The sequence below is a fragment of the Podarcis bocagei genome (genome assembly GCF_964188305.1).
Source record: "Podarcis bocagei genome assembly, chromosome: 10".
NCBI lineage: Eukaryota > Metazoa > Chordata > Lepidosauria > Squamata > Lacertidae > Podarcis > Podarcis bocagei.
Genome location: NC_138135.1, coordinates 1,376,922 through 1,394,361, shown reverse-complemented (window position 1 = coordinate 1,394,361; position 17,440 = coordinate 1,376,922). Strand labels below are relative to the sequence as shown.

Below are 17,440 nucleotides of genomic sequence, written 5' to 3'. Positions count from 1 at the left end.
TTGAGGAAGAGCTGTTTGCTGCTATCTGAGGATCGCTGTGTATACTGAAGGCTATCTCAGGACTGAACCACCCTCTGATCTTTAGATAAATATAATAATAATAATAATAACAATAATAATAATAATAATAATGCAGAAGGTCCCAGGTTCAGTTCTCCATGGCAGGGCTAGGAGCAGACCCTGAAGCCCTGAAGCGCTAGCGGTGTTCCTACATTGGGGCCCAATCCACTTGTCTGCCCTCGATGGGTCAAGCCCAAGGCCAGCCCAGCTGAGCCGCTTTCCTCCTCAGCTACCTTTCGACAGACAATAGCTGAGGACCTCAGAGCGCTGTAGACGGCCGGAGTCGATTCTCCTGCTCCCACCCCGCTATTCTCTGTGCTTTGTGGGGCTCAGGAACCCTGCAAAGCAGGTTTGAGCAGGCCGGGCAGCTGGAAGAGAGGCCCCCTCTTTCAAGGGGGGAGAGGGTCTCTGGCTGGCTCCTCCCCATGACGCCCACACTCTGCCTCCGCAGTGAAGAGGCAGCAATGATCCCGAATAACAGGAAATGGCAGCATAGTGCTTTTCTGCTCAGGTTCCGATTTCAGGTTTCCCAGTAGAGACATCTGGCTGGCTACTGCGAGAACTGTGTTGAGCCACCGGCTGGATCCAGCAGCCGGACTCTTCTCATGGCCCTACTCTCTGCAGCAGTGGCGGTACGGGGACAGGCTGGGTCTCATGCATCCCTTTCGGGTCCTCCTGAGCTCTGGAAAGCCCCTGGGCGCCCATCATTCAGGCAGCTCAGCTGGACCTGACCCAAGGGGGCTCCCTGCCTTCCACGAGTTTACGGCGTAGGTTTTCAGCCCCTCTGATTCGGCACACAAGTGCCGCTAGCGAAACCCATCCAGACCCGGGTGAAATGGCCGTGGGCCAACGCCTGCCCCCTCCCCACTGCCGGCAGATGCTACACAGATCAGATGAGCACCTGCCAAATTCATATTAAGCCTTTAAAAGTCATTACGTAAGAGCTCAGACACTTTAGGCCAAAGGCAGATAACTAGCCCCCGAGCAGCCGTCCGAAAAGAGCTCCCACCCCGGGTCACCCAGGGTCTCTGCTGAGCAGATGGAGACTTGCAGAAAAATTAAATCATAATCGTCACCCACCCAGCTTAGGCAGCCTTCAGATTCGCCATGGAGCCTCAGCTCCAGAGCCTCAGCCCCCAGCCCCGTTGGGGTCATTCCCAGTTCCTGGCTGAGGAGCTTGGGCCCCCAGCCTTCTGTGGGGCTCAGGTTCTTCCTGCAGCCCAGGCCCCTATGCCTTCTCCCTTTGGTGCCACCACACTATCTATGCCAGCGCTCTATTAAGCCATGGCCTAGGACCCCCGTACCTAAGGGACCGCCTCTCCCGGTCTGCTCCACGGAGGACCTCAAGGTCCATAAATAGCAACACCCTAGTGGTCCCGGACCCTAAGGAAGTCAGATTGGCTTCAACCAGAGCCAGGGCCTTTTCAACACTGGCCCCGGCCTGGTGGAACGCTCTGTCTCCTGAGACCAGGGCCCCTGATTTCTTTCCGCAGGGCCTGTAAGACAGAGTTGTTCCACCTGGCCTTTGACTTGGAATCAATTTGATTCCCTCCCCCTCTTTCTTTTCCCTTTCTCCTCCTGTGATGAGGCTGCATTTTAATGTTTTAATGTCGTATTTTAATCTTGTTTTTAAGTTGTATTCATTCAACTTGTTTTTATTATTGCTTGTAAGCCACGCTGAGCCCGGCCTTGGCTGGGGAGGGCAGGGTATAAATAAAAATTATTATTATTATTATTATTATTATTATTATTATTATTATTATTAGCCTCCTGGTGAACCAGGTGACCTTTCAGTAAATGGGTTGGATCAGTGATTTGCTCCTTGGCATCATCACAACTGGGGACCAGTTTACCTGTGAGGTCACCTTACCCCTCAAGCGCCCTCTCGACCTCTTCGGGACGAGGCCTCTCTCCTGTCAGCAACCTTTTTTTATTGTTTGAATCCTATTATAGTTTAATTGCATCTATAGTGGTACCTCAGATTAAGAACAGTCCTGTTTACGAACGATTTGGTTTATGAACTCCACAAAACTGGATGTAGTCTCCCAGTCTGAGAACTTTACCTCGGTCTACAAACGGAATTCGAATGGTGGAAGGGTACCAACAGCGAGAGGTCTATTAGGCAAAGCGCGCCTCAGTTTAACAACGGTTTTGGTTTAAGAACGGACTTCCAGAACGGATTGAGTTTGTAAACCGAGATACCACTGTATTTCAAATTATGATTTTAGTCTTCCCCATTTGATCTGTGTTGTTTTGATTTATAATAATAATAACAATAAATTTTATTTATACCCTGCCCTCCCCGGCCAGAGATGGGCTCAGGGTGGCTAACACCAATAAAATCACAGTAAAAACATAATAGGAGAGAAAGAAAAACCAAGTTAAAATACAAGTTAAAATGCAATTTAAAATGCAGCCTCATTTTAAAAGTAGCCCATAGATCAAAACCCTAAGGGGAGGGAAAAATATGGTTCAGACTGAGTCCAAACTAAAGGCCAGGTGGAACAGCTCTGTCTTGCAGGCCCTGCGGAAAGATGTCAAGTCCCGCAGAGCCCTAGTCTCTTGAGACAGAACGTTCCACCAGATAGGGGCCAGTACTGAAAAGGCCCTAGTTGAGACCAATCTAACCTCCTTGAGGCTCGGGAACTCCAAAGCGTTGTCATTTGTGGACCTTAAGGTCCTCTGTGGGCCATACCAGGAGAGGCAGTCCCGTAGGGACGAGGGTCCTAGGCTGCATTTGTGCAAGCCGCCTTTGTTCCTGGTCTGGGGAAAACACAGGATATCGATAAACATTATTTTTATTGCTATTGCCCAGATGTGCTCACAGGGACCAGCACACACTCCACGCCACATGCAGAGCTTTCCCTTCCATGATGATTCCCTTTTCAGCCGGACACACACACACACACACACACACACACACACACACCCCTGTGTAGCTGCTGCAGGTAGCTCACCTTCTGTTGGAAATAACAGTGGGCTACCTTGCAGCGCTGGGATGCGGGTGGCGCTGTGGTCTAAACAACTGAGCCTCTTGGACTTGCTGATCGGAAGGTCAGCAGTTCAAATCCCCGCGACGGGGTGAGCTCCCGTTGCTCGGTCCCTGCTCCTGACAACCTAGCAGTTCGAAAGCACATCAAAGTGCAAGTAGATAAATAGGTACCACTCCGGCAGGAAGGTAAACGGCATTTCCGTGTGCTGCTCTAGTTCACCAGAAGCAGCTTAGTCATTCTGGCCACATGACCCGGAAGCTGTACGCTGGCTCCCTCGGCCAATAAAGCGAGATGAGCACTGCAACCCCAGAGTTGGCCGCAACTGGACCTAATGGTCAGGGGTCCCTTTACCTTTACCTCACAGGGCTAGTTCTGTGTGCTTGTGCCAGTCCACAAGAAGGGCTCTGCTGGGTCAGGCCACAGGTCAGCTGCTTGCCAGGTCATTTCAACGGGACTTTTGCACAATGAAGACTTCCCCCTGCGGTTGTATCCCAGGTGAATCACAGGACAAGAAATGGGGCAGCCTTCAAAAACTGCCATGTCTGGAGCCTACAGGGCTGGCTGTGCAAGCGAGAAGCAGGGACCAGGGGCTGTCACAAGGATACTGGGCAGGGGCCCTGGAGGTCAGGGGTCCCTTTCCTTTGCACTGAGACGGACCCGGGTTCAAGCCCTAATAGTGCTGCTGTCTCCAGGCAGGGCTGGTTACGGCCCCCTGCCTGAAATTCTAGACAGCTGCTGTTGACAGCGAGTGCAGAAGAGCCTTTCTCAACGTTGGGTCCCCAGGTGTTCTGGCATCCCTGACCACAAGCCATGCTGGACTGATGGGAGTTGTAGTCCTGCAACATCTAGGGACCACGAGAGGCTGATGCTGAAAATACTGAGCTAGGTGGGCTGAGCTCTGCCTCTGTGCAAGGCAGGGGGGTGTCTCAGGATCCTGCCCAGGGTTCTGGGTGCCCCCAGGTCACCTCTTGACTTGGCTGGGTGGTGGAGGGGGCGTGTTGCAAATGTCTTCAAGGCCTCCTGGGTCTTCGGACCTCCTGGGTCTTGGAGGTCTTGGGACCTCCAGGAGGATTCCAGGAACATTTTGGGAGCCAGTGGAAGATTCCAGGTCAGCAGCAGCATCTACTCTGTTTCTTTTTGAACCAAAGACACTGAAAGCTCTCTAAGCCCAGGGATTTGTTTTGAGGGTCAGGACCGAAGGGAGCTCCCACTTGGGGTTGGGCCAAGTGGAGAAGGGAAGGTGTAGAGGTGAGACCGCAGGATGGAGCAAGCTTGTTTTCTTCTGCTCCAGAGGGAAGGATCTGAACTTGAATTCAAAGGACAGGAAATGCGATTCCGACTCAACATATGGAACAGACTTTCCAATGCTAAGAGTTGTTTGGCAGTGGAACGGTCTCCCTCGGGAGGCTGTGGGCTCTTCTTCCTTGGAGGTTTTCAAGCAGAGGCTGGATGGCCCTATGTCATGGATTCTAGAGCTGAGATGCCTGCCTTGCAGCAGGTTGGACTAGATGACCTAAGGGGGTCCCTTTCAACACACACCGCCAAACTTTATTCATTTCAGCTGGTTGACGTAGGGAGGCAGAAGAGACAACTTGTTGCTACTGTTGTTATTGTTGATGTTATTAATTCAGTTCCTTATCCTTCCTTCCCCAGGATGGCTAAACTCAAAAATTACAGTATTAACGTCAATTAAAACCAATGTGCAGCCCCTAAAAATATACCCCCCTGTGGCACAGTCACTGGAAGTCAGAAACCCTTGCTGATCTACTTTGGGTCACCCAGAGGTCCACCAGTCGATCCCCGCCAGCCAGGAACCTCCGAGGAGCAGAGAAGCCCCGGGCTGGGAACGTCTCTCCTGGCACTGCAAGCGCAGCGACAGGGGGTGGGGGTGGCTGGTGTTCTCCAAGGGCGACCCGGGGCCAGTCGCCCCCACTCAGCACCCAGCCCACCTCGTGGGGTAAAACCGGGCTGAGCGCGCATGTGGACGCGCACCTGGCGCACAGGTGCAGAATAAGCAAGTGCGCAGCACGTCTGAGTTCCGCCTGCCAAACAAAACGATCCTTTTGCCAACAACCGAAGTTCAGAAGCACCGCGATTGGTTCCGGAGTTAGTCAACCCGAGTTAGTGGGGAAGGAGAAACTAGCTCTCACCCCGACCCCCCCCCCGGGCTTCCCCGAATCCGGCGCCGCTCACCTCTCCGGCTCGTAACCGGCCTGCAGGAGACGAGCGTTGTACCTCTGCGCCGCCGTCTCGTGTCCCGCGTAGATGGGGGCGCAGCCGTTGGCCGGCCCGCCGGGGCGCCGCGTCCTCTGGCCGGGTGCCGCGGGCTCGCGCAGCGGCCCCACGATGCGGCTGTAGTCGTAGTGGGGCGCCCCCGACGCCTCTTCGCCCGCCTCGACGCCGCACAGCGCCGCCTCCCCGTCCATGGCGAGCAGCCTCGACGGGGCGCACGGCGCGCTGCGGCGCTCCGGACACTGTCCGAGCCGCGTCCCCGGAGCGGATGGCCCTCGACGGCGCGCTTGCGGGCGGCTCTCCCCGGCAAGGCGCTCCCGGCTCCTGCGCGCCCGTCCTCTGCCGCCGCCGCTGCCCTGGCCGCGCTGCCTCCACCCCCGCCGGGCAGAAGCGGCCGAGGCTCCGTGCCAACAGCCGTGCCCAGAGACGCGCGCGCCGAGGAGCGGAGGACGCCCTCCCGTGGACACAGGCGTTCTCCGGGGGGCCTCGAGGGACGCCCCTGGGGAGCCCTTCCGAGGCAGGGCACCCTGGAGACCCCGCCTCGCCAGATCCCTCCAAACCCCGCACCCTCTCCTGTTCCTCTGAACGCGCTGGCAAAGCGGAGGTGCCTCTGCACATGGGCAGAGGGCGATTTCTCTCCCGGCGAGTAGGTCAGCCAGGGGGCAGGGAAGGTTTTTAAGCAGAGGTTGGGTGACCATCTGCAGTAGATCTTTAGCTGAGATTCCTGCATTGCAGGGGAGCTGGACTAGATGACCCCTGGGGTGCCCTTCCAACTCTACCATTCTATAATTCTATGCATGTACCTGCCCATTTTTCTCTTTAGAAATTGGGTGGTGGTCTGGACAGGCAGAGCAGCTGCTTTCCTTGGCTGGGGAGCCCAGCCTGGAATTGGGGGGCGCAGGGAAGGCGCTTGGGTGGGCAATGTACCAGCACGGTTTTTGGGTTTTGCTGTGATGCTGCCATCACCCATCTTCCTTCAAACACACACACACACACACACACACACACACACACACACACACTGCTTCTAGGGTGTCTGGTATTGATATTTGATGAATTATTGTATTTTAATATTTTGCTGGAAGCCGCCCAGAGTGGCTGGGGAAACCCTGCCAGATGGGTGGGGTATAAATTGTTGTTGTTGTTGTACCAATTGCCACATGCAGATTTTGTGCAGATTTGTGCACAAATGTCCCGAGATGGTCGCACCTAAACACATACCTAAACAGGACACTGCAAAGTTAACTACGGAGAGGCAACCTCTGAGCATACCCTGAGTGGTTTTCACTCACCTCGCAACTCACCCTGCCCCTGGGTTAAGGGGGAAGGGGCTTCCCGGTCCTGATCCCACGCTGCAGCACTGGGTTTCCTTTGGCTTGCGCCAGAGATCCAAAGGCCACCGATGGAGCCCAGTCCCCGGCTGGCAAAGAGGGAGGAAGGGAGGGCGTCTCTGTGCCAGTGCCTCTGCCCGCCCCACCCCTCTAACATTCTCGGCCAGGTCATGATGAGCCACAACGAAGGGGCCTTTCAGGACACCGGGCTCACAGTGACCCACGCCAAGAAGTCCCGCCATTGCACGCTGCATGGAAAAGGGCCCTCGCGTCCAACAACGAGCATCACCAATCCCCAGTTGCAAGAAGGGAACCCCAAGGGTCATCCAGTCCAACCCTCTGCAATCTCAGCTCAAGCATCCCAGACAGATGGCCACCCAGCCTCTGCTTATATACCTCCGAGGAAGGAGAGTCCGCCACCTCTTGTGGGAGTCTGTTCCACTGGCAAACAGCTCTTGCTGTCAGAAAGTTCTTCCTGATGTTTAATTGGAATCTCCTTCCTTGTAACTTGAAGCCACGGGTTTGAGTCCTAACCCTCCGGAGCAGGAGGAAAACAAGCTTGCTCCATCCCCCGTGGGATAGCCCTCTAGATGACCCTCTACAAGTTGATGATTCTAGATCCCCTGCATTCTAGATCCATGGCTCTGCCAGCTGCCTCTCCAGACTCCTGGACCCTCAGCATGTGGTGCAGGCCCAGGCTGGCAGCGCCTTCTGGTGCCCATGAAAGCGTCCAGGGAGGGAGGCTCAACCACAGCCAAGTCCAAAGAGCATCCGAGTGACCTCTCCTGACCTTCCTCCTTCCACGTGGACCATCCCAGGAGTCACGGAGTGCTAATATTTGCTTTCCCTGCTTGGCCTGCAGGCGGCTGGGCTCCCCAGCTGTGACCTGTCATGTGCCGGCGAAGAGACAGCAAGCTTGCCAAGGCAATCCCTCTGTCCAGGCGATGGCTTTGGCCGACTTGAGAAGCACCAGGATGAGCCAGCGCCAGATCTGGCTTGGGAGAGCGGCTGGTGGTTGGTGGGCAGAAAGGCTCACCCTGAGATCCTGTGGTGAAGGGTGGTATATTATTATTATTATTATTATTATTATTATTATTATTATTATTATTATTAATAGTGGTAGTGGTGGTAGCATTGTTCCCAGTGCTTACTTATTAAATCATTAAATTTGTATACTGCCCTATGCCTGCAGGTCTCAGGGTAGTTCACAAGATAAAATCACAAGATAAAACATCAAATTCTTCTTCTTTTTCTTTGGCGATCCCTTGTAGCCGAGGAAGATTGTCTTCCATAAACACGGTTTTAACAATGAGTCTGTAAGTGACTGTGGGGGCCAATTCTGGATCCACACGTCCTTCCACAGTGGGGACATTGGTTTCCGGGCGGGAGTTCATCATGGTGTGGATTTGCCAAGCGTGCCTTCCTCTTAGCACGTTTCTCCCTTGCGTCCTGAGTTCGAGTGTCTTCAAAGCCCATGACACCTTCGGTCAAGGCTGTTCTCCAATCGGAGGGCTTGCAGGCCGGTGTTTCCCAATTGTTGGTGTTTATACTACATTTTTAAAAATTTGCCTTGAGAGAGTCTTTAAACCTCTTTTGCTGACCACCAGCATTACGCTCGCTTTCCATTTTAATAAAAATAAAAACAACCCAATAATCAGATCCACAATGAAGTGAAGAGACCCTCAGGCATATAAAGCAGAGAGGAACCCAGTTTGCCTCTGAAGGATGAAGAGACACAGTTTCAAAAGAGGCCCTCCAAGGTGATTATGCCATCCTTGGAGCCACACAAGCAGGTGTTTTGGAAATATTTCGGTGCGCCCCACAAAGCATTGTAAAAATAAGTTTGCAGCCTCATTTCCCTGAGAGGTTTCCTGTGCATTTAACAGCTGCATGGTAGCAGGCATTCAAGAGGACCAATATTTCCCAACCCCCAGAAGAAGAAAAATGGAGATGTGCTGATCTTTCATCACCACATCTCCATTTTTTCTTCTTTTGCAACAGGTTTTTCAGTGACATTACTGTCAGCTTTGAGGTGAGATTTGACCGTTGGGCTTTAAATCCAGACTCCGATACTTATTTTATCTTCAGTTATTCAGAATCTCTGGGGACGGGAAGGTGCAAACTATTTTTAATATTGTGTTTTAATGTCATGGCTCACCCTGGGACCTTAGGCCGAAGGGCTGGTGATAAATAAATTTTATATACTGTATTTGTGGGTCTGGGTGTGAATCCTGCATTGCAGGGGCTTGGACCAAATGACACCCCCCCCCCGGGGTCCCTTCTAACTATACAGTTTTATGACTCTAGGAATAAAGTGACCAAGTACAAACAAATCTCCTGGGATTGCAAAATGCATCCAGAATTCATCCCAGTCTGGGGTGCTTGTGACAGGGCGCTCAGTAGTTAGTTGCAGCAGAGCTGAGCAAAATAAAAATTCATGGGTTTTAAAGTGCTGTGCGCTTTTACGATATACGATATATTTATTGTCATTGTCCCATACAGAACAATGAAATTGGAAAACTACATAAAACTACTACAAAACTACATAAAACTACACAAAAACTACATAAAACTACACAAAAACTACATAAAACTACATAAAACTACATAAAACTACATAAAACATTCAAAAACTCCTAAAAACTCTGAAACCCCATTTTAAAATACACTATACTATAGAGACCCCTTATGCTGCGTTTAGAACCAGAATTGCATTTGCGTAGAAACTGTTTCTCAGACCCTATACTTTCTTCCAGAAGGCAGAAGCTGAAAGAGATCATTTCCGGGGTGCGCACTGTCCTGCACAGCTATCTCTGCCGCTTGCTTATGTCACCTGGCAGCATAGATTTGATCTAAGGTGGGAAGAGGGCACCCAGTTATTCCCAGTCCCAGATGCGCCAGGGCTTCCTTTTGCCAGTTGCAGCCAGCATTGCAGGCCAAAGGGACCGTAAGACAAGCCCCGCAAGATCCGGCCCATGGCCTTTCCAGTTCTGTCCATTGGGCCAACCAGCTGCCCCAATGGAAACCCCAAAAGCAGAATTTGAGAGCAAGAGCAACTCTCCTTTCCTGCGGTATTCAGAAGCAGGGCTGCCTTCATCCTGGCTCAGAGCCAGCCATAGCCCTCTCCTCCTCCTCCCCAAATCCTCTTTGGTGGGATGCCTGAACTGACAGCTGATGCCTGAACTGAGCAGCTTCATTTTCTGTCTGCCACAACAGCTGCGCTAATATTGCTAGCAAAGAATGGGAAGAAACAAGATTTACCAACTATCTAAGAAGGGTAGGTGAAGATGATGGATTATATGGAACTTGTCGAACTGACCGGGAGACTCCGAGACCAGAGAGAAGAGACGGTGGAAGAAGACTGGAAGAAGTTTAAGGAATATTTGAAAAAATATGTTAATGTTTAAATCTCAGAATAGCTTTGGAAGTGGATATAGGCTGTAGGGTTAGAAGTAGAAGATAGTGTATTTTAAAATAGTATTATTTGTAAGCGATAAAATGTGATGTTAATTTAAGTGTGATTTTAAAAAAGATGGTTAGAAACGATGATATATGTAAACTGCTAAAGAAGAAGTAAAATGAAAATCAGATAGGTGGGGCTTGAGGAAGCCCACCTAACAATGTTTAGAAAAATAAGGATAAGAGAATAATCTGTTTGTATTGTTTGTTTTTCTGTTTGTGTTCTTTATTTGTGTTATAAAATGAATATTTTTTTTTGGAAAAATAATAATGAACTGAGCAGCTTCAGGGAGAGCCGTGTTGTTTGGGATCCTGGAGCCAACTGTCTCCCAAGAGAGGTGAAAAAGCAACAGCAGAAGACCAGCCCCAGATGGGGCGCAGGATCCTGCCAGCCTCACGGAAAACCCATCCAGGTCCTCTCTGCGAATTATTACTGTTGCTGTTCGTATTCATTGTGGCACAGAGAAACAGAGACCGAGCGAGAGAGGCAGGTTACAAACTGACGTTTCGAGAGATGGGGAAATAGCAGAGAGAGGGGAGACCCTGGAGGCAGCAGGCCAGGGCGAGGGGGGGGGGAACCCCAGGATGAATCGTAGAATCGGAAGGGACCCCGAGGGTCATCTAGTCCAACCCCTGCCAAGCAGGAATCTCAACTCAAGCAACCATGAGTGTCAGCAACTGTGGCCAATTGGATTTAGGCTTAATTGCAGCCTAGCTATGTTGCATGGTGGGTGCTGAGGGAGGCACAAGTCATGCCCACAAGGGATCGGGGTGGACTGCCCTTCCTTGGGGGCTTTTAAGCAGAGGTTGGGTGGCCATCTGTCAAGGATGCTTTAGCTGTGATTCCTGCGTTGCGGGGGGTTGAGCTAGATGTCCCCCTGGGGTCCCTACAGCTCTGTGCTTCTGTGATTCTGTGAAACGCAAGCAGGTCTCCTTTACCATTAGTAGTTTGTGTATTAAGCCTGAATTGTAATTGGCTCCCAGTGGACATTACCCATTGTGCAATGTGGTCCTCAGTTCCATGGACAGCCATCACCTGCTTTCTGTTTCTTTCCTTTTTTAAACAAAATTTTATTGATTTTCCAACATTCTCAATCCAATATAATTAACAACAACAAAACCCAGAGACCAGACTCCCTTGCATCCTTGGACCGCCCTCTACCCGTCCATGGCTTCCATATTTAACATTTCCTGCTGCATATTTTATGCCCTCCGTTTATTCCATTTAACATTTACAGTGGTACCTCGGGTTACATACGCTTCAGGTTACATACGCTTCAGGTTACAGACTCCGCTCACCCAGAAATATTACCTCGGGTTAAGAACTTTGCTTCAGGATGAGAACAGAAATTAGGCTCCGGCGGTGCGGCAGCAGCAGGAGGCCCCATTAGCTAAAGTGGTGCTTCAGGTTAAGAACAGTTTCAGGTTAAGAACAGACCTCCGGAACGAATTAAGTACTTAACCTGAGGTACCACTGTATACCTTAAGTCTCTGTTAGCTCACAAGTGTTACTGAAGTCCGGTTAAAGAGCTCAACTGTTTACAGTGGTCTTCCAAGTACGATATAAATTTCTCCCAGTCTTTATTAAAACCTGGTCTTCCTGGTTTCTTATTTTTCCACTCATTTTCGCCATCTCAACACAGTCCATCAGTTTAACTTGCCATTCGGACTTTTTCGTCTTTCCATCTCTGGGCCACAAGCATTCTGGTAGCTGTCATTGCATATATATTAATCCTGAATCGTCATTGGCTCCCTGTGGTCATTGGCCATTGTGCGGTTGCCCCTGGCAATGTGGCGGTCAGTTCCATGGACAGCGATCACCTGCTTTGTGTTTCGGACCTCTCTTTTCACCCTGGCTTTTGCAAACTGGGTGGTTCTCAGTATTGCATGGAGCCCACACTGCATATAACGAAGGGTTTTTAAGTTGCATTGCTGCTCTCAGTATTGTTCTGCAACAAGTTCTATGGCAGGGGTCAGCAAACCTTTTCAGCAGGGGGCCGGTCCACTGTCCCTCAGACCTTGTGGGGGGCCAGGCTATATTTTTTTGGGGGGGGGGATGAACGAGTTCCTATGCCCCACAAATAACCCAGAGATGCATTTTAAATAAAAGGACACATTCTACTCATGTAAAAACACGCTGATTCCCAGACCGTCCACAGGCCGGATTTAGAAGGCGATTGGGCTGGATCCGTCCCCTGGGCCTTAGGTTGCCTACCCATGGTCTATGGGCTTCTGAACACTTTTGTTCCACACTTGCAAATTTTAAGCTGCTTATATATTGTCATTTAAAAAGAAATCAGCTGCGATTCCTGCCTTGGTTCCCTTCCAGCTCTAGAGTTTTATGGTTCTGAATTTCATCCCATGAAGAAGAGGAGCATTTGACATGTGTGCAGGCAGATGAGGCACTGCTATGAAACGCCAAGAGGTGAGGGCGTTTCTTTCCTTCCAGTGCAAAGCAGTCTCTCAAACTGAACGGGACACAGCTTCCGTTCTTGAGAGGATTAAATTGTAATCCCTTCAATTACCTCCTTATTTTATTCCTGACATTTTTATTCCACCTGGCCTCCAAGGAGCTCGGGGTCAGGCCCCTGGGTTCCCTGGCCGGCATGTCCTCACGTTCACGACAACCCTGCGAGGTGGGTGAGGAGGCAGAGAGGACTTGGCGGTGGAAGCATTTGATAGGCAATGAAATAAGTGTTCCAGAACTCAAGCACATCCACTGAAGATTCGGGACAGATAAAAATTAAGCACTTTTTCACGCAGCACAGTTAAACTCTGGAACTCCCTTCCACTTGAAGCAGCGATGGCCACCAAAAAATCACGGAGGAGAGGGCTTTCGGTGGCTACTAGTCAGGATGCCTATGGCCTGTCTCTGCTGGAAACCGCAGGAAGAGAGAACTTCTCTTGCACTCAAATCCTGATTTCTGGTTTCCCAGAATGGCCAGTGTGAAGAAGCGGGTGCTGGACTAAATGGATCCCTTTGGTTTGACCCAGCAGTCTCTGCTGCCATTCTTCCATTCCTTGTCGCTGCCTTCCTCGCCTGCCTTCCCCCTGAGCCCCAGCACCTAGTAACGGCCTCAGCCCAGAGGAGTGCTGCTGCTGCTGCCGCTGTTCTGCTGCGTCCTCCGATCTGGGATTAGAGAGAAGCGCCAGCGCTGAGCCAGCAGAGGGCTGGCAGGCCAAGCCTCTTAGCAGCCGCAATCTGGGCTCAGCCCCTGCTGCCACTTGCAGGCCAAGAACACTGGCGGTGGCGGGGGGGTGGCATTCAGTAATATCGGGAGGAGTGCCAGTTCTCGACGACTCTGTCCGCAGAGATCCCAGGTCAACTGGTGCCCCTGCAGTTGTGACGGAGGGGAGGGGTGTCTTGTAGCTGCAGAGAAATCTTGTTCCGCTGGAGCACCTGCCAGACCCTGGACCACCTTGGAGTAATAATAATAATAATAATAATAATAATAATAATAATAATAATTTGCCATGTGCTGACTACTACACAGTTAATGTCTAGGCACCAGTTAAAAGCACGTGTCTTTTTGCAAACATTTGGCAGCTCTTGATCAGCATTTCGTTCATGTTTTCAGCCTATTTATTTAACCCTTGGTAGACTTGGCTCTGGGCTTGGCTTGGCTCTATGTCCAGCTGTTTGTTTTGGTGGATTGCGCTGTTTTGCCTTCCTCCCAGGAGAACCTGGGTGGGGTCCAAAGGCAGGATATTGATCTGTTTTGTGTGTGCGCAGTGCCAGATTTACATATAAGCTAAAAAGGCTATAGCCTAGGGCCCCACTCTCTTGGTGGGGGGGGGGCAGGAAACTGTATTAATTGTATTTCAGTTCAACAATTACTTTGATAAAATACATATTTTGTGATGAGCAAATGGCTTGAGATACCTATTAGGTCCAACAATTAAATAATAATAATAATAATAATAATAATAATAATAATAATAATAATAATACTTTTTATTTATACCCCGCTCTTCCTGGTCACAGTCAGGATCAGGGTGTCTAACACCAGTAAAATTACAATAAAAACATAATGGGGGGGCAATTTAAAATACAGGTTAAAATACAATTTAAAAAGCAGCCTCATTTTAATAACAGCCCATGGATCAAAACCATAAGGGGAAGGAAATATAAGGGTCAGACTGAGCCCCGACCAAAGGCCAGGCGGAACAGCTCTGTCTTGCAGGCCCTGCGGAAAGATGTCAAGTCCCGCAGGGCCCTGGTCTCCTGGGACAGAGCATTCCACCAAGTCGGGGCCAGTACTGAAAAGGCCCTGGCCCTACTTGAGACCAACCTAACCACCTTGCGACTTGGGACCTCCAAAATGTTGTCATTCGTGGACATTAAGGTCCTCCGTGGGGCATACCAGGAGAGGCGGTCCTGTAGGTACATTCAACACAAAAAACAGCGACCATTTGTTGTTGACAAAGGACAGCTGCACATATAATGGGCCCCATTACCTTCAGGATCTGAGGGCCTCATCAAACGGAAATCTGGCCCTGTGTGAGCAGGCTGGAGCAGCAAGGACGTGAGATTGAGAGTCTCCTGCTCTACTGACTCAACTATCACAGCAGCTGCAGCAGCCAACCTGTTCTTCTGCCCGTAACGTGATTCGCTGCATGCTGTGTGATCTTTAGCTGAATTTTTACAGATGGTTTCAGAACTTCTCACCTAGCAGTTCCTTTCGCAGTCTCCCCAGTTCCAGACCAGTTCAGAACTTTGGTGAGCAGCTGCCCTCGTGTGGCTTTGGGTGGCGCTGCAGCCGCTCAGCCCCCAACGCTCCTCCTCGTCGCCAAGTCACGGCACAAAGCAGAACAAGCAACAACCCTCGATATACGATATCTTTATTGTCATTGTCCCATACAGAACAATGAAATGGAAGATCTACATAAAACATTCAAAAACCCCTAAAAACTCTGAAACCCCATTTTAAAATACAATATACTGTATTTTTCGCCCTATAGGACGCACTTTTTCCCCTCCAAAAATGAAGGGGAAATGTGTGTGCGTCCTATGGGGCGAATGCAGGCTTTCGCTGAAGCCTGGAGAGCGAGAGGGGTCGGTGCGCACTGACCCCTCTCGCTCTCCAGGCTTCAGGAGAGCCCCAGTGCCAGCCCCACAAGGTAGGGGGACAGCGGAGAGGCGGAACGCCGCCATCCCACTGTCTCCCGAAGTGGTTTGGAGGCTGACCGCGGGGAGACCCTGCCGCCAGCCCTGCAAGCTCCGGGGACAGCTGGGAGGTGCAGCGCGTCTTCCCGCTGTCCCCGTACCTGATCTGAAGGCGGGCTGCGGGGAGAAGAGCGCTTCTCCCCGCTGCTGGCCCCACAAGCGCCGGGGGGGGGGAATAATTTTTTTTCTTTATTTCCCCCCCAAAAAAACTTGGTGCGTCCTATGGGCTGGTGCATCCTATGGGGCGGAAAATACGGTACTATAGAGACTCCTTATGCTGCGTTTAGAACAAGAATTGCATTTGGATAGAAACTGTTTCTCAGGCGTCTAGTCCTGGTCTTTATAACCCTGTACCTTCTTCCAGAAGGCAGAAGCAGAAAGAGATCATTTCTGGGGTGTGCACTGTCCTGCGCCATCTCTGCAGCTTTCTTATGGCACCTGGAAGCATAGATTTGATCCAAGGTGGGAAGAGTGCACCCTCCATGTTCTGCAAGCACGACATGGGCAAGTGCAAAGCCACTCTGCACAAGTGTGATTCCCAGTAACTGGTAACCCGAGTCATGCAGCCAGGGGCGTAGGAAAGGGGGAGCGGGGGGGGGGGACCCAGATACCATCATGGAGGGGGGTGACAAATTATCAAGGAATATAATAATAATAATTTATTTGTACCCTGCCCATCTGGCTGGGTTTCCCCAGCCACTCTGGGCTTCTTCCAACAAACATTAAAATACAATAATCCGTCAAACATTAAAGGGCTGCCTTCAGATGTCTTCTAAAAGTCTGGTAGTTGTTTATCTCTTTGACATCTGATGGGAGGGCGTTCCACAGGGTGGGCACCACCACTGAGAAGGCCTTCTGCCTGGTTCCCTGTAACCTCACTTCTTGCAGGGAGGGAACTGCCAGAAGGCCCTTGGAGCTGGACCTCTGTGTCCAGGCAGAACGATGGGGGTGGAGACGCTCCTTCAGGTCTACTGGGTCTTTGAGGCCATTTAGGGCTTTCAAGGTCAGCACCAACACTTTGAATTGTGCTCGGAAACGTACTGGGAGCCAATGTAGGTCTTTCAAGACCGGTGTTATGTGGTCTCTGCGGCCGCTCCCAGTCACCAGTCTAGTTGCCGCATTCTGGATTAGTTGTAGTTTCCGGGTCACCTTCAAAGGTAGCCCCATGTAGAGCGCATGGCAGTAGTCCAAGTGGGAGATAACTAGAGCATGCACCACTTTGGAGAGACAGTTTGTGAGCAGTGAGGGTCTCATCCTGCATACCAGACGGAGCTCGTAGACAGCCGCCCTGGACACAGAATGGACCTGCATCTCCATGGACAGCTGTAAGTCCAAAATGACTCCCAGGTTGCGCACCTGGTTCTTCAGGGACACAGTTACCCCATTCAGGACCAATTACTGCCCTACTAGGGCGGTTCATAAAAAACCTTTTTTTTTAATAAAAAAAAAGAAGCCTGCTCCAAAGGTCTTATCTTACTACACTCGGGATCTCTGAAATTTCATGCATATCAGTTAATATCTTGACCCTCCTCCACAAAAATAGCTGTTTACTTGGCCGTTTTTCTGTCGTGAAGGCTGGAATTTCAATTCAGTGGAGCAGGGTCAAGATATTAACTGATATGCATGAAATTTCAGATATAGCTATATAATCCCTAGTTTAGTAAGATAAGACCTTTGGAGTAGGCATTTATTTATTTATTTAAGAAAAAATAATAATTATGAACTGCCCTACTGCCCTACCCTCCACTGGGCTTCCCGGGTCCTGGAAAGTCGGCTTTTGTGAAGAAAATGAGACTAGGCTGAGTAGATAATACAGAGCATGGTGAAACATCCCCTTTAGTAGTTTCAAGCACTGCTCCAGGTTCCACATAATATCTGTACTGCATTGTTTACTGGGACAGCACCTGCCCTTTGGAACTCCCCGCCTATTGCAACAAAGCACGTGCCTTTGCTAGACTCTTTTCGGGCACCTGCTAAAAGCATTCTTCTTTCGGCAAGCATACCTAGATGCTTAGGAAGCTGAAGTAATTTTAATCTTAATACTTTAGCTTTTGTATGTTTTAAAGTAGGAGTGTTAATTTTTCTTGATTTTACTGCTGTGGTGTGTTTTTGTTTTGGTAAACCACTTTGCAAGTTTTTTAAAAATAAATCTTATTAAACAAACAAACAAACAATAAATATAAATGAAATAACACAAG

At 50.3% G+C, this 17,440-nt stretch overlaps 1 protein-coding gene across 2 annotated transcripts in view; it reads right to left on the bottom strand.

Moving 5' to 3' along the window:
- Positions 1–5,271, bottom strand: part of IMPDH1 (inosine monophosphate dehydrogenase 1) — a 64,892-nt gene extending 59,621 nt beyond the window's left edge. The window contains exon 1 of one of the 2 annotated variants that reach the window (XM_081210218.1): positions 5,247–5,271. The gene's annotated coding sequence lies outside the window, so the exon portion shown is untranslated. The remainder of the gene's footprint in view (positions 1–5,246) is intronic. The other variant, XM_081210219.1, reaches the window with a different exon arrangement.
- Between the last annotated feature and the right edge of the window lie 12,169 nt (positions 5,272–17,440).